This window comes from Palaemon carinicauda, chromosome 3 (assembly GCF_036898095.1).
Source record: "Palaemon carinicauda isolate YSFRI2023 chromosome 3, ASM3689809v2, whole genome shotgun sequence".
Taxonomy (NCBI): domain Eukaryota; kingdom Metazoa; phylum Arthropoda; class Malacostraca; order Decapoda; family Palaemonidae; genus Palaemon; species Palaemon carinicauda.
The window spans coordinates 168,258-191,034 of NC_090727.1; the positions used below are offsets into that span (position 1 = coordinate 168,258).

Here is a 22,777-nt window from a genome sequence, read left to right on the forward strand (position 1 = left end):
GGAAATTTGCTAATGTCAGAAGTAATATGCTCAGGGATACCAAATCTTGCAATCCATCCTGAGAGTAAGGCAGATGTATGTGAGGCGGACGTTAAAAAGGTAACGATGTCCTTGTGATGTGAGTAGGGGGCCTACAATGTTGACGTGAATGTGTGCGAAACGACGCTGAGGTTGAGGAAAGGTGCCCACTCCTGAATCAGTGTGTCGATGTACTTTGGAAGTTTGGCAAGAAGTACATGAGCGTACCCAATCCTTGGCATCCTTTTGAAATGCCGTGCCAAGTGAACTTTGTCTTCAGCAGCTGTTTGGTAGAACGGGACGAGGGATGTTTAAGGCCATGAATGAAATAAAACACTTTCCGGCGCATAGGAGCAGTAATCCAAGGTCATGGTCTACCAGTACTGACATCACATAGGATGGTGGTTTGAGTCTTCAAGGGGCAAGTCTTCCCAACAGAGGGAGGTGCAGGATGTCTTGCATGCTTGATACTCTGGATCCTGTCGTTGGGCTTCAGCCAGGGCGTTGTAATCCAATCCCAATTGAACGACAGCCAACGTGTTTCTTGACAGGGCATCGGTCAACGGGATTCATTTTTCCAGGGACGTATTGAAGGGTGCAATTGTATTCAGCCACGGCAGAGAGATGTCGGTGTTGACGGGCGGACCAGGCGTCACTGTCGACTGAAGGCGTGCACCAGAGGCATGTGGTCTGTGCGAATGACGAAGGGCGTACCTTCTAAGAAATGGCGAAAGTGATGGACAGTCAAGTGCACTGCCTGCAATTCGCGATCGAAGGTAGAATAACCCGATTCTGCCTTGGACAGTTTTCTGCTGAAGAAGGCCAATGGACGGGGCGAGCCGTTGACCGCCTGCTCGAGTACTACACCAATAGTGACGTCGCTGGCATCGGTGGAAAGGAGGAGAGGGGCATGTGGGATAGGAAAAGTGAGAGCCTCAGTTGATAGGGCCTTCCTTGCATTGCAGAAGGCCGCTTCTTGAAGGGGACCCCACTTCAGGTCCTTTGGCTTGCCCTTGAGGGAGGCGTAGAGGGGAGCAAGAGTGGCGGCAATGGCTGGCAGAAAACGGTGGTAATAGTTGATCGTGCCCAAGAATTCCTGCAGAGCTTTGATGGTCAAGGGCGCGGGGAAGTCCTGAACGGCTGCTACCTTCTCAGGGAGGGGAGGGACTCCTTCAGGAGTTATGCGGTGCCCTAAGAACGACACTTTGTTGGCACCAAAGGTGCACTTGTCGTACCTGACTACAAGGCAGTTTTGTTGCAGGTGGTCGAGCACGATGCACAGGTGGCGGAGGTGTTCTTCTTTTGAGGAGGAGAACACAAGTATGTCATCCACATAACATACACAGAAGGGGAGGTCCCCTAAGATGCCATCCATGAGACGTTGAAACGTGGCCTCTGCATTACGAAGGCCAAAATAGGAGTAATTGAAGGTGTGTACCAAACGGAGTGGTGATGGCAGTCTTAGGGATGTCTTCTGGGTTCATAGGCACCTGATAATACCCCTTCAGGAGGTCGAGCGTAGAGAAAACCTTTGCTTTGTGCAGGTAGGAGGTCATGTCGGCGATGTTTGGGAGGGGGTAGTGATCTGGTTCTGTTTGCATATTCAGGCGCCTGTAATCCCTGCACGTATGGATGGAGCAGTCTTTCTTCAGAACGATGTTTAAGGGTGACTACCACGGGCTGGAGGCCTTTTGGCTAAGGCCCATTTCCTCCATCTCGGTGAACGTCTGTTTGGCGGCTGCCAATTGTTCCAGTGCCAGACATCTTGAGTTTTGCGAAGACTGGGCGTCCCGTCGTCTTGATACGGTGATAAATACCGTGCTCGGCAGGAGCCGTGGGCGTTTGGCGAAGTTCTGGACGGAAAACTTCTGGGTACGACGTGAGGAGGTGGGTGTAGGCATCCGTGGGTGCACTGATGTGGAGAGCGAGGTTGGAAGGGGTGGGTTGAAGAGGTGTCGACAAGTATGAGTCTCTGTTGACCAATCGTCAGTGGGCGACATCGACCAGAAGGTGGAAATGAGAGAGGAAATCCGCACCGAGGATTGGCAATGTGACGTCATCAACGAGAAACTTCCAATTGAATTTACAGTTTCGGAACGATAATGCGTTTCTCTTAAACGTAGGTTAGTATCGCAGATCCGTTGGCAGCTACCAAGCGGACGTCGTCAGACGTAGACAGATTATGTTGGTCTTGAAGAGTTCCATTGGCAAAAGAGAACGACAAGTACCCGTGTCTACCAAAAATCGCACGCCCGTTTCTGCATCTAAAAAGAAAAGATTAGAAACACGGGAGGCCACCGCCACGAGCGATGGCCTACTTACACGTTTTTTGGACACTGACAATCCTTGGCACATTTCTTCGCAGTTGCCCCGAATCTGAAGTGGTAGTAGCAAAACTGTGGCGGATGTGAGGTAGTAAGTGGCTGAAGAAGTCGTTGGTTGGGGCACCCAGGATGCTATCCATTAGGCCTTGGGAGGTTGCCTTCGCATTGCGTAGACCGAAGGTTGAGTATGCGAAGGTGTAGGATCCGAACGGTGTCACAATGGCAGTTTTCGGAATGTCCTCTGGAAATACGGGGACCTGGAAGTTAGACTTGAGAAGGTCCATCTTTAAGTATTTCGCGCCATGCAACGCATTAGTCAGGTCTTGCATGTTGGGCAGAGGGTAGAGGTCGGGCGTGGTGATGAGGTTGAGGCGCTTGTAGTCGCCGCAAGGTCTCCAGATCCCGTCAGGCTTCTTTACCATCCGTAGGTTAGACGCCCAGGGGTTTGATACTTTCTTAACGATACCCATGCGTTCCGTGTCCTTAAAGGCGCGTTTGGCGTCCCTCAGCTTCTGGGGGGGGGAGGCGTCGGAATTTGGCGTGTGTAGGAGGTCCCGTCGTCGTGATGTGGTGGTAGATCCCGTGCTTGGAGGGGGATCCTAGCGATTGTCGGAGCTCGGGTTTGAAAACGTCGAGAAATTCTTGCAGAAGGTCGGCGTAGGGCTGCGTCATTACAGCGGATACGGACATTGTGGCAGGGCCGGCTCTCAGGGCACGGGACCGGTAGGTTCCTGTGTCGATGAGGTGTTTCCCGGCAACATCGACAAGTAGTCCGTGGTGAGTGAGGAAAACTGCACCGAGGAGGGGGCAACTAATGTCAGCGATGGGGAAGGGCCAGGAATACGAACGGCCCAGGATAGATAACCTGAGGATCCTAGTCCCATAACACCGTATGGGAGACCCGTTGGCGGCGACGAGCGGGGGGGTGTCTTTGCTGGGACCACGGTCCAGGTCGGCTTGTGACGGCGGGAATGTTGACTGCATAGAGCCGGGGTCGACAATGAGTCTGTGGTTGGAGACAGTGTCGAGGATATAGAAACCATTCTTGCTTTGGTTTCCTGCAGCTGCGATGGTAGTAGGTGGTTTCTTCTGGCGTCATATTCTAGGGAAATTGCATGGTGCCCAACATTTCTTGGCATCGCTGCCGAACTGCTGGTGGTAGATGCAACATGCTGGATTAGGCTTAGGGTTCGGACGTGTCTGTTGTGGTGGTTTCCTCCTTGCCAGAGCGTTGATCTCGTCATCGTCGTCAGGAAGCGTTGCTGAAGAGTCTATGGAAGAGCAGCTGAAGGAGGAGAACGAGGACTATACTGATGATGCCCCGAGGCGAGATGCTTTGGAGACCTCGTGGAGCTTCTGAGCCTTCGACAGGAGTTCATTCATCGGAAGTGTGTCGGCGTCCGTCAATTGGGCCCTTACGACCTGCGGCAGGCGTCGAAGGAAAATCTCGCGAGATAGGCTAATCTCGCACCGTCGGCCGTTGCTGTTGGTCTCGGGAAGCATTAGCAGGCCGGTCAACTCTTCCCACGCCTCGTCAGGAGAGGTGTCGCCCATGGGTTTGCCGGCGAGGTCCAGGACTTTGTGCCCTTGCTGAAACGGAGAGTGAGTAGATACCGATGAGTTTTGTTCTCAGGTCGTCGTAGGAAACTTGGCCAGCCCGGGCGTCGAGCCATGGGGAAATCTTGTCGAATACCTCCTCTGGGATGGAGGTGAGAATGACGTCGGCCTTGGTGCAGGAGTGGCTGAGCCTAGCGACTCGGAAGAGTACTTCTGCTCTCAGGAACCAGGAAGCGGTGTTGTGTTGAGAAAACGGCGGCAGTTTGACTTTGGGCGTGGAGGCGAGGCCGTTGGGCTTGATAGGCAGGTTGAATCCGCCGTTGTGGTCAGTCGACGAGTCGGTGAAGAGGTGGGAAGTTGATATGTCGGTTAAGCTCATCCTACTGCCTTACAAATGCACCGAGGTGTGGGAGCACCAAAGGCCGAGGCTCACGCCTAAGGTAACGGAGTAAAAGAAGGTAGCACGGCCGTAATAAGTCCGTTAATGGCAAACCCAAAACCGCTGATGCTACTTCAACACCTGGGTCACCAGTTGTAAGGACAGTGAGACAAACTATCACCAACAACAACTGACTGTTTATTCAAACAAGAGCGAGAATATAATACAAGGTGCGGATGGAAAAGTAGCATGCGCGCAGGCGCCAATCTGGCTTGAACTAACCGCCACAATGTGTGTTTTTTCACACGTACAAATGCTTGAAATACAAGTCAATAGAAATAGGTAGCGAAATGATAAATACATAAAATTGTAGCTCTGAGGGAGCGGAATAAATATATACAGTGAGCCACAGTGTGGACAATCTCCCTCATTAGTCACAGTAGCAAAATTCTTTTGAAAATCATGGCTAAGAGAATGGCAAACAAACTGAACGAAGAAATCGCTGACGAACAAGCAGGATTCCGTCCTGGGAAAGGCACCAGAGACCAAATCATGAATCTCAAGATGATCCTTGAAAAAAAACAGAGAACGAGGAATCGACGTATTACTTTGTTTTATTGACTACACTAAAGCCTTTGATACAGTTGCACATGACATCTTATGGAACATGTACTCTTATGGGTTTTCCACCTCATGTCATCTCACTTCTGAAAGCACTGTACAATCAACAGAAAGCAGCAGTGCGAACATCTTATGGCCTAATGGATTGGTTTAACATCGGACAAGGTGTCAGACAAGGATGCATTGTTTCTCCCCACCTCTTTAACATCTACTCGGAAACCATAATGAGAAATGCACTTGAAGACTACGAAGGAGGCATAACTGTTGGAGGGCAAAAGATCACTAATCTCAGATATGCTGACGATGTGGTTTTAATCGCTGGAAGTATGGAGGACCTCCAAACATTAGTATCAAAAGTGAAAGCTGAGAGTGAAAAAGTGGGACTGTACCTAAATGCTAAGAAAACAAAGGTCGTGAAGTGTCAAAAAGCCCCGTCTGATCAAGAAATCCTACTAGACGGAGTTGCCCTAGATAATGTCACTGAATTTATTTACCTTGGAGCAACTTTCACCAATAATGAAGACGACTCCCAAGAGATCAAAAGAATTGGTATTGCAAAGAATGCAACCATCGCACTAAGCAATGTGTGGAAAGACAGACATATCACTCTAAACACAAAGAAGCGGCTTCTCAAATCACTTGTTTTCCCCATCGCATCATACGGCTCAGAATGTTGGATTTTAAAAGCTACAGATCGGAAAAGATTAGAAAGTTTTGAACTATGGTGTTACAGAAGAGTCCTTAGGATAAGCTGGATTGAGAAAAAGACTAATGTGGAAGTTCTACAAAAGACCAATATCGAAAAAAGATTACTTGACATTTTGGATGAAAGAAAATAACTTTTATTGGACACCAGGTTCGGAAACACAATACTCTGGAAAGAACGCTACTAATTGGATCAGTCTATGGTACAAGACCAAGAGGAAGGCCTAAAACTAGATTGAGTGACAATATCAAGGAGATGCGGGCTAACGATGGTGGAGTTGGAAAGGAAGGCTCAAGACCGAATGAATGGAGAAGTTTTGTGCAGAGGGCCACGGCTGTTCGACATCGATGATGACAGTGTGGCGAAAAGAGAATTTAAATGAAATGGAGAATTTGATGAGAATGCTGGACGACGGAGGGAGCGATGTCCTTACAAGGGTACACGCATCATCCTAATGTTCCATTTTCCTTCTATCAGAATTTCTTTCATTCACAATTCAATTCTGGCACAAAAAAAAAAAAGCTTTATTATAAGAGGAATAATTATTTTGTTATTTAAGTGATATCATTATGTACAGTATATTGTTTACACTTGAAAAATCATGTAAAAGTAGTTTTAAAGGTTTTAATTTCAAAAACACTTCATGTACAAAAAAAAAAAGTTTAGACTATTTTCTATGTATATGAAATTCCGTTTTCAAAGGTTTGGATAATTGAAATTTGACCAAAAATAAGAAATTTTAATTGAAATATTTATAGTAAGTGGCCATTTTATAAATGGCCATTTTGATGACATCAAAATTATATACAATAGAATAGTTTTCTTTTAACTCCAAATTTGGTATTTGCATGATAAACTGGTTTTCAATCATTTTGTTCCCTTGAAAGTTTCTGAACATTCTAAGGCTCTTTCTGTATATAGTATTTTGATTAGGTTTAGTTCTTCCTTTTTTTGTGATTAAAGTAAGTACAGTTGTCATAAATCTTTGACAGGAGTTAGCCATCCACCTAAAATGAGGACTAGAGAGAAGGATGGACCTCAAGAAATCTGATTGTCATTTCTCTCACTGACCCTTTCTCCTTGGTGAGTTTCCTCAATCATTCATGTTATAACATATCTATATTTACAGGAGGGAAATCCCTTCAATCTAATATTCTTTGAATGACTGTATTGTTGAGAATGGGATGAGTTCTTATTTTATTGTGGTTTGATGAGGGGCAATAGGGGACAAACAATTGTACAGGTGTCATTGGTCTTTCAGAAGAGTTTGCTTTTTATTAAAGTAATGGGGAATATTCTTCCTAATGAAGTAGTTGAATTGGTAAAAGCTCAAACTCGCAACAAATGTTTTTATATTGAACAGGCTGACACAAGTCTCTTTTTGGGCTCGGGCCATGTCGTCCTGATGGAAGTTCCTTCAAAGTAGCTTCCTAGGTTATATTTAACTACAGTGATATATCCCAGAGAATTTGACTTAGGTTATCCAGAATTCTAACTCCTGGCGCTAATATCCCTGGCTTTTGCCTTTAGGGATAACGCATAATATCAGAGGACGTATTCTTGACACACCACATGGCTATCTACCCCCCTAATAGCGTTTCTGCTTCGAGAGGGGAAAGTAGCAAGAATTGTAGAAGCCTATTAAGGCATCGCTTCTACTCCTACTACTGTTGAGCACCAGTATGAAGTCACGTCCCGGCGCCATCTTGTCATTCTTTCTCTCGTAGTGATACTAACTCAGTGTTTTCCCTGTGCTTTCTCGCTATTTTGGATTGCTTTATCTGCTATGATGCTTTCTCCAGCTTCATCTGCCTCTGGAAAGTTGAGTATTATCTTTAATTTGTATAAATGTAAGCTCTTGCCAGTGTTTTCCTAGATTCAAGGTTTAATTAACGTAACAAGGGCTGTTGCCTAACCGGAGGCGTCATGGACGCTGTCGTTCGATATGAATGTGTCATTTAGTCAACCAGAACGACCTTCCTGGTATTTGTTCCGTAACTGGAATACAAACCACGCTATTTAAAGTGGGTATTACTTTCGGCGTAGCTGAAAGGACGAGCCATTAAAATTTTAACAAGGGTCTACTACCCCACTGCTAGTTAGCGGTGGGTAGGGAGGGTAGTTAGCTACCCTCCCCCCTCACACACCTGTGTGGTAAGCTCACTTTTACTTTGGCTCGGGTGGTGATCGGACGTGTCCGCTTTCACCCTCGCCTCTTTGACAGCCATTAATGCTTTTTGTCTTTTTACTTACTTTTTCTTATACTTGTGATAAATGTATAAACATTCTTTGTTTATGTATATATTTGTGTATAGAAATGTAGTAAGTTTTCGTTTGTGTTTGTGCTGTGTGTGTAGTGTACGACAACATCACCGGCTTAGTGCTAGGCCACCTCGGTTCCACGTTGTGGGGTACGGCCTCTCCCTCTTGGTCCATTGGTTTTTCCTTCGGCTTTTCCGTTAACTCGGCCGCCGTGGGGAATCGTCATCGCTGGACTTTTCTTCATTCCTCTATTATCTTCGCTGTTCCTCCTTTCCTACGGGGAACTTGGATTCTCAGCGAAGGGAATGTGGGAGTTTAATTTGGCTACGGTCTCTCTCTACTCGAGGTCATTCACCCCTTACCACTACTACTACGTACTATTACGGAAGCTCCTTTCCTGTTGCGGGTTGGGTTGCTATTCCGTTTATTTGTCTCAATTATTTTTAATGAAATCTAATTGTATTTTTTTAACTTTTCAGCTTCTCTGTGGAGAACACTTTCCTTTGGGGGTCAGTGGTTCTTACTATTTGTGATCATTCTTAGATGAATTACATAATTATAATTCTGTTATAATTCTGTTCTTGTTACAGTTCTCCGCCCTCCCCCTTCCCCCGTGAATGTCATTGGGGGAGGAGGGCGCATACTTAATTTTTAATTCTTATGTTTTGCTTTTCCCTCGGGGCTACTCTTCAGACTTCCTCCCGGGGGAATTTCTGTTAAATAATTATTCAACTTTTTCCCAGTCAACTATGCAGTTTTTTCTTCGTTTGACTAAAGTGTGCCAACGAAGCAGAGCTGTCCTGTTTGTGCCTGGGGAGTCAGCTGTCGCTGCCGTCTCTTTAGGACATAGTCATGGGCGTTATCCCTTCTCTTAGAAGTCCTCCCGTGACAACTGTCAGCTCTTCAGTTCATCTTAGAACGCTAAGGAGGTTCGCCTCCAGGGGTAGGTAACTTCCCTTCCGAGGGGGGTTCCCTTCCTGGGTGTGAGAGCTTCCCTCTGCAGAGGGGGAAAATCATACCTTAATATTCCTGGATGGGTTTTCCTGGTCCTCATGCAGTTATGCTCTTGGTGCTGAGCAACCGCACTTGTAACCATGCTCAAGGAGCTGAGCGGTTGCAAGGCTGGGTGCATGAAAACTTCAGTTGGCTATGCTCTTGGAGCTGAGCGGTCGCACCTGCAGCTTTGCTCAAGGGGCTGAGCAGCTGCAGGATCAGTCTGGTGATCTCTCTCGTTTGCGAGGGAGGCCACTCTTAAGGACTCCTCTTCGGAGGATTGCTCCTTATAGGTCAGCTTGCTGATCCAACGGCCCTAAGGGGCGCCATCACCAGTGTCTTCAAGTCTCTTCTACGAAGTGTTCACCTCTCATGTTCGCGCGAGAGGCCACTCATAGAGACCCCTCTTCGGAGGATTGTTCCTGATTAGACCAGCCATCTCCTAGACCTGCTGACCTGCCGTCTCCATTCCTGGCTGTTGACTCCGTGGGTGCCCTCGCACCCCGTTATCCAATGGGTACCGGTCACTTCGGGACAAAAGGGGCTTGCTCACATTGTGAGTAAGTCCCTCAAGCGCCAGGGATCTCCTGCGCACCGACAGTTTCCTGCGCGCTTGCGTGCAACGCCTGCTGTTCCTGAGACAGACATCCTGTTCCAGGGACTGCGCGCCAACGTTAACCTGTGCATCAGCGCACATCATTGGAGTTTCCTGAAAGCGTACAGGCGCTCACCAGTGATTCAGCCTGTGTGTCTCCTTGTCTCTTCTACGAAGGGCCCCTCTCCCATTCTCGAGAAAGGTCTCTCAGAGACCCTTTCTCGGAGTATCAAGCAGATCTTCCAGTGTTGAGCTAGCTGACGTACCGATCTTCCAGCTCTACATTGCACTGCAACGAAGGAGTTCGGCTCTGGACTCTGAAGCAGTCCTGCCTACGGTCCTCATTGAAGGATGACCGCCCCTTTTCAAGGACACATCCCAGTTCCTGATCGTCCTGTCAGCTGACCCTGCATCCTAGCGCGCTAGCCGATGATCTTCTTACGCCAATGATCTTCTTACGAGTGTAAGTGCCGACGATCTTAGAGCGCCGATGACCTCCTTACGCGCACCAGCGCCGACGATCTTCTTTCGCGCACAAACGCTGACGATCGTCCGCGCACGGGCACCGATGGTTTCCCGCGCACGCTCGCTAATCTTCTACGCGCGCGCACCGATGGTTTCCCGCGCACGCTCGCTAATCTTCTACGCGCGCGAGCACCCACGATCTTCGAGCACCCACGATCTTCGAGCACCCACGATCTTCGAGCACCCACGATCTTCGAGCACCCACGATCTTCTAGCACCCACGATCTTCTAGCACCCACGATCTTCTAGCACCCACGATCTTCTAGCACCCACGATCTTCTAGCACCCACGATCTTCTAGCACCCACGATCTTCTAGCACCCACGATCTTCTAGCACCCACAATCTTCTTAAGCGCGCAAGCGCTGATGATCTTCAAGCGCCAGTGATCTTCAAGCGCCAGTGATCTTCAAGCGCCAATGATCTTCTTATGCGCCGACGATCTTCTTTGCGCGCGGGTACCGATGGTCTCCCGCTTGCGCGCCGATGGTCTTGTGCGCTCGCGCGCCGATGGTCTTGTGCGCTCGCGCGCCGATGGTCTTCCGAGCACGCCAACAAATTCCTATGGGATGCAGCACGCTCCAACTTTCTGGTCCACACGGGCTCTTTATTCTGATCCTGCACATCAATATGATTCCTGTGCACTCTATGAAGTCTCGCCCGAGCGCCCGCGCGAGTTTTCAGCAGTCTCCTGCGCGCGAGCCCAGGGTATTCCCGCATGCCCGCATCAGCACTTCAAGTCTCTTGCGCGCGACCCCCGGGTATTCCCATCGCGCCAGCGCACTCCTTAGTGCAATCACCAACACCCTCTCCGGCGCGAGGCTGCCGGACATCGCGCAGTAGGGGCGCCATCTCCACATTCCCCCCTCCCCCTCCTCTCCCCCTCCCCCTCCTCTCCCCCTCCCCCTCCTCTCCCCCTCCCCCTCCTCTCCCCCTCCCCCTCCTCTCCCCCTCCCCCTCCTCCTCCTCCTCCCTCCCCTCTCCCCCTCCTCCTCCCTCCCCCCCTCCTCCCTCCTCCCTCAAGCACAGCACAGAAAAGCTCACTTGCCGGTAGGGGGGGAAGGTTCCAGAAAGGCCCGGGGACATGCCTTCCTTGTCTTTTTACAGGTGATTTCCCCTCCAGAGGGAGTGTCTGACAGCGCAGCCGTCAGCCGGCAGCCTGGTTTGGGACTCTAATCAGAGCGGTAGCACAGGCTTTTAAGCCGTTCTCTCTGAGTTGAGCCACAAATCTTTGGCTACATCCACTTCCCCGATGAGGAAAAGAGGAGTTTCGGACGAGGTAACTTCTACGAGGTCGTAGCTGTCTCCTCGTAAGTCTTCGAGGCAGGCACTCTTCCCCCTCAGACTTTTCTCCCTCATCTTCGGACAAAGTTTTCTCGCCCTCAGAAGAGTCACCGGAGGTGAGACGTTCCCTAATCACACCATTAAGGGAAACCCCACCTCGCGCGGTAAAATCTTCTCGAATAAGGGTGGAGAAGAGCCTGCCTCAGTTGTGGTTGGAGTCCTGCATCCCTCCTGGGAGGGAATCAAAGGACTCCAAGACAGTAACGGGAGTCCCCTAGCACCAAAATCTACAGGTTCAGATATTCTTTCGCTATGAGAACGAACCTGTTTGAGCCTAAGGACGTGAAGCAGGCGGCTGAAAGGTTTAGGAAGTCGCCAAGACTACCTCCTATATGGGGCTTTGACATTCAAGCCCTATAAACCTCCAGCACCTCAGCAACCATGTCCCACCAAAATGACAGCAGCTAAGACAGTGGGGTCTAGGCCCTTTCCGGTCAAGGTCAAGAAAGGCAATTAATTCCTCAGGGGAGGGAAGAATCCTAGAAGGAGCAGCCGAGGCCGCAAACGCTAGGATTGCCAGTTCCCCTGCATGTCCGCCAGTGGCGGGATACCTACAAGGTTGCGCAGACAGGTTGCAGCAACTCGGTGCTGTTTCCTGGACGATTTCCATAATAAGTCGGGGATATCGCGTCCTGTTCACAACACCTCTACCTCCCCTGAGGACGAATTCGGTGTCATTTAATACCCTTGTCATGGGATCAGCAAGGCAGCGAACTCTGTGGGCAGAGATCCAGATTAAAGCATACTTCGGTCAGCATGGAGACCGCAGACACAGTCAGTCTGGCAGTAAACCGCAAGACTTCTTGTGTATCTAGACCTGAAGACCGTGTACTTCCAGATCCCAGTCCATCCGTCCTCAAGGAAGTACTTAGGATTCAGCATAGACTACAAGGAGTACCAGTTAAAAGTGCCGTGTTTCGGTCTCTCCACAGCACCACAGGGTTTCACCGGACTGTTCACCCTAATTTCATCATGGGCACTCAGGATCGGCTTCCGTCTCCTCCATTATCTGGATGACTGAGTGATCCTCGCAGACTCGGAGTCATTCCCTCTTTGACACCAAGACAAACTTCTACGACTTTGCCAGGGTCTTAAGGATCAAGGTAAGTCTCGAAGTCCGCTCTGCTGCCCAATCAATGACTGGTTCACCTAGGCATGATCATAGACACCAATCTCCATAACGCCTTTCCATCAGACGACAGGATAGCAAGGCTGAGAAGAGTCGCAAGCCCTTTCCTCAGACGAGAAGAGCTTCCAACCCAATCGTGGTTAAGTCTCCTCGGTCACCTTTCACCCTTGGCCCGTCTAGTTCTCTACGGTTGCCTCAGGATGAGGTCTCTCCAGGGGCGACTCAGGTCCTGGTGGAATCAAGGCTGCGATTCCCCGGACACTATGATCCCTATGGATCCTGCGGAACGGATGAATTGCCAGTTGTGGGTGACAAGCGAGAACCTACGAAGGAAAATGAATCTTCTCGTTCCTTCCTCCGGTTTTGATGCTGTTCGGACACCTCAAAGGGGGGGGGGGGCACGTTCTGTATCGCAGGACCTCAGGCCTGTGGTCAGAATCGGAAAAATGCCTCCATATAAATCTGCTAGAGATGAAGGCTGTCTTCCTGTCCCTTCAACAGTTCCAACAAGGACCTGGCGGATCACTCTGTGGTGTGATGAGCTACTTCACCACAGTAGTGGCTTAAATCAACAAGCAAGGAGGTACCTTTTCAAGTAGCTATCCCATCTCTCAGTAGAGATGCTGAGATGACCGAAGTCCACTCGATTCCTCTATCGGCTCGCTTCATCCCAAACAAAGGGAATGTACTCGCCGACGATCGAAGCAGAGCTGCTCAGATAATGAGTGCCGGGTGGTCCTCGGATTATCCAGTAGCCAACAAAGTCCTGACTTTGTGGGATTACCCGACTGTGGATCGGTTCGCTACAGCACTGACCTTCAAGCTCCCGCTGTATTGCCCCTCCAGTCCCAGATCCCAAGGCACTCTGGCAAGATGCCTCCCAACAACGGTGGGACAGCACAGACGTGTAAGCTTTTCACTTGTTCTGTCTGATGAGGAGGATGCTCAACAAGACCAGAATATCTGTCAATCTTTCGATGACCCTTTTGTGGCTCATCACTCGGAATGGTTTCCGGACCTTCCTCAATTCCTAACGGAAGTTCCGAGAGAACTCCCTCTACGGCACAACCTACTCAAACAGCCACATGCCAACATCTTTCACAAAGCCGTAGCTTCGCTTCGACTTAGAGCCTGGAGAGACTCCAGCATCTCCTCGCTAAGAGAGGATTTTCGCAACGAGTTGCGAACGGGATGTCTGGACACCTGTGTAGATCATCCGCAGGGGTCCACTAGGCAAATTGGCGAGTTCCTGTGGTTGGAGTCGTGAGGGGTATCTCTCCCCTCGATACCACTATTCCAGCAATAGCTGAGTTCTTCGTATATTTGCGTGAAGAATGCGCCTTTCAGTCTCTGCAATGAAAGGCTATCGCTCAGCCTTAAGTCTAGCCTTCTGGCTCAAAGGAGTGCATATTTCTCCCTCGCTGGAACTTTCCCTACTCAGACGAAGATATGAAATTACGTGCCCTCAGTCGGAAGTGAGACCACCTCCATGGAATATGGTTAGAGTTCTCAGGCCTCTTAAGAGACCTCCCTACGGACCATTTCGCCAGGCTTCAGATCGTCACCTAACTTGGAAGGTGGTGTTCCTACTAGCATTGGCCTCGGCCAAGCAAGTCGGTGAACTTCATGGTCCCTTGTTGACATCGCCCATGCAAGGGGATGAGGGGAGGTAACGTTCATATTCTTCTCTGAGTTTGTGGCAAAGACACAGAATCCGGGAGTGCTGGATCTTCGATTAGACTCTTTCTGGATTTTGAGTCTTCGTTCTGTAACGATGACCCAGACCTTCCCCTACTGTGTCCAGTAAGGAGTCCGAGGTTATATCTCAAAGAACGGCTGCCTTTGTTGCCAAGTGCAAGCTTTGTTTGTGAGCACTGAGAGAACAAAGAGGAGGGTCACCAAGAATACCATCTTGGCATGGATTCGTAGGGCGATCCATCTGCCCCTGAATCCTGACCCTCCTCCGTCATGTCGCCTTAGAGCGCATGAACTCGGGCGTAGCTACGCCCCTGGCCTTCAAGAAGAACTTTTATGAGACGCAGGTTCTACAAGCTGGAGTGTGAAAGCGTCGGACGACCATCACAGCCCACTAGCTGCAAGACATGACCCACAGGATGCTCTATACTTTCTCTATCGGCTCTGTGGTGGCTGCACAACAGCTGGTTTAAACCTCAGGCTCCTTAATGGATAAGTAGCAGAGGGTTGAGGGCATTGTTACCCGGTTTTAGTCTGCATGAAAGAAAGGTTTTGTCTGGCCCATATTCTTTTCTTCATCCTCCCTTCTCTTGGGGAAAGCAGCATCCTGGGTTCTCTGCACAGCTGACCTCAAACCACTGCGGGTAAACCATGCTTCCTTGTGTTCCTAGTATTAAGTTAATACTGTCACGTCCCCATACCCTGACGAGTTGTTATTGGGAAAGTCCTAGCCTGAATTTTTCCATCTAAAGAACTTCAGGTCAACTTCCTAGGACGAGTCACACACAATCCTTCACACACAGCTTATGTAAGCCGCAGCCCTTGCATAGCGAGGTGCAGAGACACTTTATTGTTGAGTGCTAACGCACTCAGATAATGAGTCCCCGGGCAAAGCCAAAAGCCAGTATGGCTGGGACTTATTCCACCCTTCCTAAGGGACAAGTCACCCACTTTAAATAGCATGGTTTGTATTCCAGTTATACGGAACAAATGACAAATTCGGAGATAATTTGTATTTTTCCTAACTATACAAACCTTAGCTATTTAATCAAACTTGCCCACCAGCCCTGTCTCCCATGAAGTCCTACCTCTAAGTAAAGTGAGCTTACCACACAGGTGTGTGAGGGGGGGGAAGGGTAGCTAACTACCCTCCCTACCCCCCGCTAACTAGCGGTGGGGTAGTAAACCCTCTTTAGAATTTTAATGGCTCGTACTTTCAGCTACGCCGAAAGTAATACCCACTTTAAGTAGCTAAGGTTTGTATAGTTAGGAAAAATACAAACTATCTCGGAATTTGTCATATTTCACTTAAATAAATTTAGTTATTTAGCCTTTTTAGCCAGGAAACTTTATATTATGACGATAGTATGTGGTTTCGGCGATTTGTATACCGATCCTCACCTACGCTAGGCTTCTTAGCCTAGGCGTCTAGCCTTTACTTTCATGCATGATATAATTTTCCTGGTGTGATAATTTATTGAAGCTTTAAGCAATATTTTATACATATAAGATATTGCTGCAAAAATTTTCCTCTTCCAAGATAGTATACGAGAGTTTCGGTGATTAGGTAATAGTTTCTCACCGCGCCTATGCTACTAGCCTAGGGGCTTAAGTATACTTTCATACATGTCTCCGATTGCTCTTGTATCGTCTTATTAAGTGGAGACTGACACCACCTAGTCTTTTTAAGCCATGCTAATCTCCCTAGGAGATTTAAGACCAATCTCTTCTCCCACTGAGTTTGCCTAGGCTGAACCCTAGTCGGCTTTACCTTTAATTTAATTCGGATAAATCTAGGCTAGGGTGTTTCTGCCCCCTCCCTTAACTGCATATCCTGGTTTTGGTTTTGGGTCAGAACATCAGAGTATTCAGTCTGTGGTCGGTTGCCAGCTGGCTTGGTGAATTGAATTCCCAAGTCAGGTTAAGTTACCGACGCAGGAGGCTAGACCTCTTCCTACCATCTGAGACAGTAGCAAGGGTGCTGCCATCTCATTCTGTTTTGGGCTAACCCTAGGCTAGGGAATTGAATTCCCTAGCCCCTCGGGTAGTTCCTTGTACTGGAACGGAATCTTTTTAGGTGAGGTAGAACCTGCTGGCTCCTACCTCACCTAAAGGACCCTCACCCCTCCCCTTGCTGTCCTTTAGTGATGGCCTACCCTTTATATATCTTTGGCCATCATCCTACAATCGACCCTAGTGTCGGTAGGTTTTGGGATTGACTCGGGATCTCTGTCGGCTGCCGGCAGAGATTCCCCACCCCTATCGAGTGTTCTTCAGTCCTCTCTTGGTCTGCCTTCCATAGCCTTGCCGGCAGAGATCGGTCGGGTTGCGGTTGGATGGAAGCCTGAATGTAACATTTCCCCCTTCCATATGAACCCTCATTCCGGATGGAGGGCTGTAAGGCTGAACCATTACATGCCCCCCCCCCCCATCCATGCTTTCTCTCTTACTACTAGTATCCTGGGTCCTAGCTGCCAGCGACCATGAGACCGCCGGCAGCCGGCTGGTTTGCAGACCACCGACAGATTGTACTGCCGCCGAATGTTATGGGTTGTCGACGATCGGCGACCCACTGGCAGCCGGCGACCCATCGGCCGACTGCCGACAACTGGTCGAATGATTCTGGCGACATCTCTCTTGCCGCCGGCTGACGGAGGGCCGCCAAATGTCGGCAGCCCACAACCACTAGAAGGCAGTACACCTTCTTTCTTAAACCCAGGAACTAACATGCCGGCGTATGCCGACATGTCCTACAGTATATGGCTGTATAGTGGTCAATAAAATTGCGATATTGATCATACTGCAGTAAGAAAACCACTGTATAGTTTTGTACAGTAGCCCATACATTTTCTAACCTACACGGCGTTTCATGGGCAGCCTATTGCGAGACCACTTGATATAAAGAAAGTGAGTTCTTTCTTTAATTTACAGTGATCACTACATTCAATCCCCAATATTGAATTCCAGAAGACTGTGTTATGTTAGACCTCTATATATCCTGAGGATAAAGGTCTTCTATTAATATTTCTATCTTTAGAAACACCCCGAAATTCAATTTTGAGGGAGGTCATAGCAATCGGCTGGACAGGTAACACATGTAGGTCTTTCCTTCTTCCTTTCTAGCTTATCTATCCTAAGTTAAAATTATACATAACATTGTATGATGAATTTTGTGAGATAATTCACCGAATACTCATCTGCCTTTCCTTTCTTAACAGGAGGACCATCCTAAGTGTGGAAATCACTTCTGTAACGTTCGCAGCAAGAACTTTTTCGGCCATGGACTGTGCAGGACGCACGCGTGCTGCGCAGCAACGAAAAGTTCTCTGAAGTATTGGGACCCCCAAGTATGTGATGTATGTTCAAATCTGGTTACTGAGGTTTTTGATGATTAAAGGGATTTTGACGAAGGAAAAATCTATTTCTGGGGAGAGACCTGTGGCGCCCGGTGAAAAGAGTCCTTCTTATATATCTTTTCTGATAAAACCTTCCAATTATACCAGAGAAAGATAAAAGCATGGAATGCTGAGGTTACTACCCTCACGCGAGCACCTTTAGGGTGTCGTGTATAAAGCAAAGGCGCGTGAAAACCACTATTCACAGGTTGTCTTCCATTTAGTTAATTCCTTCGTCAAAGGGATGGGCCGATACAAAGGTCCTAGCCAACCACCATCGCCACACCACCACACCACCACGCCACGACGCGAGCGCCATCTGAACAACATCCTTCTTTTGGAATCTTAAGTGTTGAATTTGTTTGTGATGCTCTCGGTCTTTTTTTGTCAATCGTGGATTTATTTTGTCATGTCCGAAGCTCCATCTTCACACATTCCAATGTTAAGTACCATAGTTTGTTTTGACAGTTTTTTTATTGTACCGGGCTTTTGTTTTATATCCAGTATAGTCTGTTTTATTATTCCCGTCTGGCCTTTCATGGCGGCCATTGTTTGTTCACTTGTTTGGGAATTCATCTTTGCCTGCCCGTTTAGTACTCTGTCACTTAGGTTCTTGGTTAAGTCCCTGGCCTTATGCCTTTAGAACCGTTATTATTATTTTTTTGTGTATTTATGCTCATGGTACTTTTTGCTAGCAAGTCCAGCCTACGAACGAGATAGCGATCTAGCTTTGTATTTGTTTAGTATCCGCCCCACCGAGGCGTTCGTCACTCGACTGTGCTATTTATTTTAAGTTTTAGCAGATGCTATTCTTCGATCGTAGTGTTATATGGATGTACATTTTTATTTTATACGTTTATAATAGTGTTGTGTGATTTTTAGTCCTGTTTTTGTGTCCAAGAGAGCGAGAGATTGGGGTCCCCGTTTTCTGTTCGCAGTCAAAAGTAGAGTCAAGGGATGCAGCAAGAGAGAAGCGTAAATGGGTCAGAGGTTTTCAGAAGAATACCACTGGCCCATACCTTCCTGATGAAAAGATGAGGGCCTGTCTTTTCCCTAGGACATCTTCGGATGCAGTCATCCCGCTACCTCAATCATAGATCCCCCTCGTCCAGATTCCGATAGAATCTGATGTCTCGGATGCCATGGACATCTAGCTAGAAGACATCATGTTGGCTGTTTCTGAAGAGACGGAATGCAATCTTCTAGCCAAAAAACAGGAGCAGGAGTCTGTGTTACCTCCTGAGGACGACGACGAAGGAACCGAAATAATTTTGGTTTCATCAGCTCCGGTGGCAGAGCCAGTCCCTTCGACCTCCTCTGCCCCTCAATTGGAGATTAGCCAAACCTTAACCTCTATCCTGTCTGTTTCAGGATATGAAGAGGCAGTCTACTGAGAAAGAAGCTGCACTTCAATCAGAGATGCACAAACTCGTGGCTTCCCGTTTAACTCTGAAGAAGCTAAACGTTAAGGACCTTCTCCCTTTCTTGGACATCAACCCATGGAGGCATACTGAGCACATGTCAGGAGGGAAGATCTTCCTCTCCGACAAGCTGGGTACGGTCCCAGTGGAAGATATTGAATTCTGGCCCAGAAAAGGGGCCTATCCTGACTGCCATGTTCGTCTGAAGATGGAACCTCCCTCGAAAGATTTTAGTCGATTGTCCTGGTTTTAATCTTCAGAGGAGGACACATTTACTCCAGGACAAACCTTTAAGAGATATACTGGGGGAAAACTGTAATACCCTGAACTTGAGAAAATTTATACAAAGTATTGGGTTATATTACGAGCTATAATTGATTTTATTAATATATTTATTTATTTTACCCTTTTAATCCCTATTTATTTCACATCTAGATTTTATTGTATGAAAGTGTTGTGATTTGTATTAAAGGTTAAAATGATACTAAATGGTGTGAGTATACAGATATGATTGAATGATTTTCGTTATATAGCGCTGAATGGCCTTTGATGCCCCAGTGCTTGGCTTAATGCCTAAATCCTATATTCAGTTCAACCTCCTCGATAGAGAAGACAGAGCCGAAAGAGGTCATAATACTTGACTTCCCCAAAGCTCAGGCCTTGTTCACTAGTACTTTGAAAGAGAGGGCCTTCACTAGTTCCAAAGTACTGGCTCTCGGTAAGAAGCACCCTTCTTTCATTGCTGCTTCTTAACGTGCCTTCCCCTTTATGGAAAAAGGGTTCAAGGCAGCCTTAAAGGCAGTAGAGGCAGAGAAACCTTGTCCCACACTCGAAGAGTGTAGGCCGTTCTCCCTTGCCCTACCATAAGACGATGCGGACCGGAAGGATGTCTATAGCACCTTCTCAGTCGGGAAGTTGGAGGCTGACATTGCTGGACGTCAGTTCGGAGAAGACCTCCCTAAGTTGTTGGACTTCCAAATGCGCAGGGAGCAGGAAACGAAGGAAAGATTTGCTGCCTCAATGTCTCATCAGACTGGACTGGAGACAATGGCAAGCGTCTCCCAACCCCAGATATGTACATGGTCTTTGCCAAGGCTCACCTGGCAACAGTCACTAAAGACCTGTACAACTTTATTAAAGCCAGACGGGCTTGTAGAGAGTTCGTGTTTGCCTCGGCTGCGGTAAGGCACGAACAAAGTTGATAGCTTCCAACATCTGGGAAAAAGACCTTCCCAAGTGAAGTGGTCAAATAGGTTGTCGACAAAGCTGCCACGGAGAATAGGAATCTTCTCCAAAAGTGGGGTTTGTCGGCAAAGAGAAAGTCTTCACCAGATGAGAATCCCCAACCCAGAAGGAAGACTAAAAGACCAAGAGCGCCCTCTCGCCCACCTAGACAACAACAACAACTTCCTGTGGCCACGGTGGCACAACCACCCACCACCACGTACCAATTGGTACCCCAGCAACTAGCGACACAGTCGCCTTTTTTTACCCCAGCCTTTGAAAGGCAATCCATGACCTTTCGGCCAAAGTCTCGAGGTTCCTTTCGAGGCTCCTCTAGACGCCCCTCAAGAGGCGGGCAACAAGGGTGAACGTGGCCAAGGAGGCAAGTCCTCCAACCAGCACTCTAAGTGAGATGCTTCCGGTAGGAGGGAGACACTTCTCTTTCCGTGATCGTTGGACCTTCGATCCCTGGGCCCACAGCCTGATCAAGAACGGACTGGGTTGGAGTTGGAACACAACTCCACCAACTTTCCTTCAATTCTTCCAACACTCAACCCCCATTCTGGAAGAATATGATAAAGAACTCTTAGACAAGAGAGTATAAGGAGGGCAAAGTCAGTCAAATTCCGAGGAAGGCTGTTTTGTGTTCCAAAGAAGTACTCTGAAAAACTCAAGTCATTCTGGAATTATCACCACTCAAGTTCATAGTGAACCACAAGTTCAGGATGCTTACTCTTCAACACATAAGGACCCTACTGCCCAAGCAGGCATACAGTCTCCATAGACATGGCGGCCACATATTGGCATGTCCCAATCAATCGACAAGTTTCCTCCTACCTAGGATTCAAGCTGCAAAAGACAATACGTCTTCAGAGCCATGCCCTTCGGACTAAACATAGCCCCAAGGGTATTCACAAAGCTTGCTAACGCAGTCCTTCATCAACTACACCTAAAGGGAGTTCAGGTGATTGCCTACCTGGACGACTGGCTGGTATGGGCAGCATCCAAAGAAGAATGCACGCAAGCCTCCAAGGAAGTGATCCGGTTCCTGGAACATATAGGATTCAAAATCAACTTGGAAAAGTCTCGACTATCTCCAGCTCAAAAGTTCCAATGGCTGGGCGTTCATTGGAACTTAGTCACACCACCTCTACATTCCATCAAAGAAGAGGAGAGAGATAGCGGGATTTGTCAAGAGACTTCTACGATCCGACAGGATATCAAGACGGCAACAAGAGAGGGTTCTGGGTTCTCTCCAGTTTGCCTCAGTGACAGAACCAGTGCTGAGAGCACAATTAAAAGATGCATCAGGAGTCTGGAGAAGCTATGCATCAAACGCTCGAAGAGATCTAACAAGACCGATACCAACTTGTCTGCGATCTCTTCTTAAGCCATGGTCAGAGGCCAAGTACCTAAAGAAGAAGGTACCCTTGCAACCACCTCCACCCTCGGTCACCGTTCACACGGATGCCTCAAAGGAAGGATGGGGAGGCCACTCTCACCAACGGAAAGTCCAAGGAACCTGGTCCTCCCTCTTCGAGACCTTCCACATCAACATTCTGGTATTTCTTAGTGCTTCATTCATGTGACTTTTATTGGTATAGGTGGGCAGTTTATGCTATGTCTTTGGCTGTTTTCATCATCATCATCTCCTCCTACTTCTATTGACGCAAAGGGCTTCGGTTAGGTTTTGACAGTCGTCTCTATCTTGAGCTTTTAATTTAATACTTCCCCATTCATCAACACCTACTTCACGCTTCATAGGCCTCAGCCATTTAGGTCTGGGTCTTCCAACTCTTCTAGTGCCTTGTGGAGCCCAGTTGAAAGTTTGGTGAAGTAATCTCTCTTGAGGAATCTCTCTTAGTTTCAATTCTAATCCTGCCGGTTATTTCCCAATATTCTTCTGAGGTCTTAGTACTCAATTCTACAAAATCTGTTGGAGATTGTTTCATTGTCATACCATGACTCGTGTCCAAACAGTAACACCGATCTTACTAAACTAATATGTAGCCTGATTTTTATTTCAAGCAATTTGATTTACAAATTTTACTTAACCTAGCCATTGTATGATTTTTTTTTTTTTTTTATATTTTCTTGAAAAATTCTAGAGATCCTGTATTAGAGATCATAGTTCCTAAATAATTAAATGATTCTACCTCATTAATCCTTTCTCTTTCTAATGATATTTCATCTTCCATTGTATATATCATTCTCAATAACTGTCTGTCTTCTGTTTAGCTTGAGCCAAACCTCATATTTCATGTAATCTGGTAAGCAAGCTTTGCAAGTCCTGAACTGATGATATAGCCTGGATTTTTAACCCTGTTACCCACAGGCTATTTGGAAATTTCCAACCCTTTACCCCCAGGGGGTTATTTTTTTCCCAGCACATTTTGCAGTATATTATTTTTAAATTGCTCTAACAGCCTTAATTTTTGTCATAGAGAGGTCAGGTTGGTCTCATTCTCTTGTAAAATGCCTGAATTTTCTCAAAAATTTATCAAATATGAAAAAAAAAATTTTATAGCATTTTTTTGCAAGGACGTACCGGTACGTCCATGGGGGTAAAGGGATGGCTTTTGTGAAACGTA

At 47.6% G+C, this 22,777-nt stretch overlaps 1 long non-coding RNA gene across 7 annotated transcripts in view; it reads left to right on the plus strand.

The window, feature by feature from the left end:
- Nucleotides 1-22,777, plus strand: part of LOC137638193 (uncharacterized) — a 101,075-nt gene that overhangs the window by 76,610 nt on the left and 1,688 nt on the right. For all 7 annotated transcript variants that reach the window (XR_011043867.1, XR_011043866.1, XR_011043864.1 and 4 more), the window contains one exon: nt 6,598-6,688. This is a non-coding gene — a long non-coding RNA (uncharacterized lncRNA). The remainder of the gene's footprint in view (nt 1-6,597; nt 6,689-22,777) is intronic.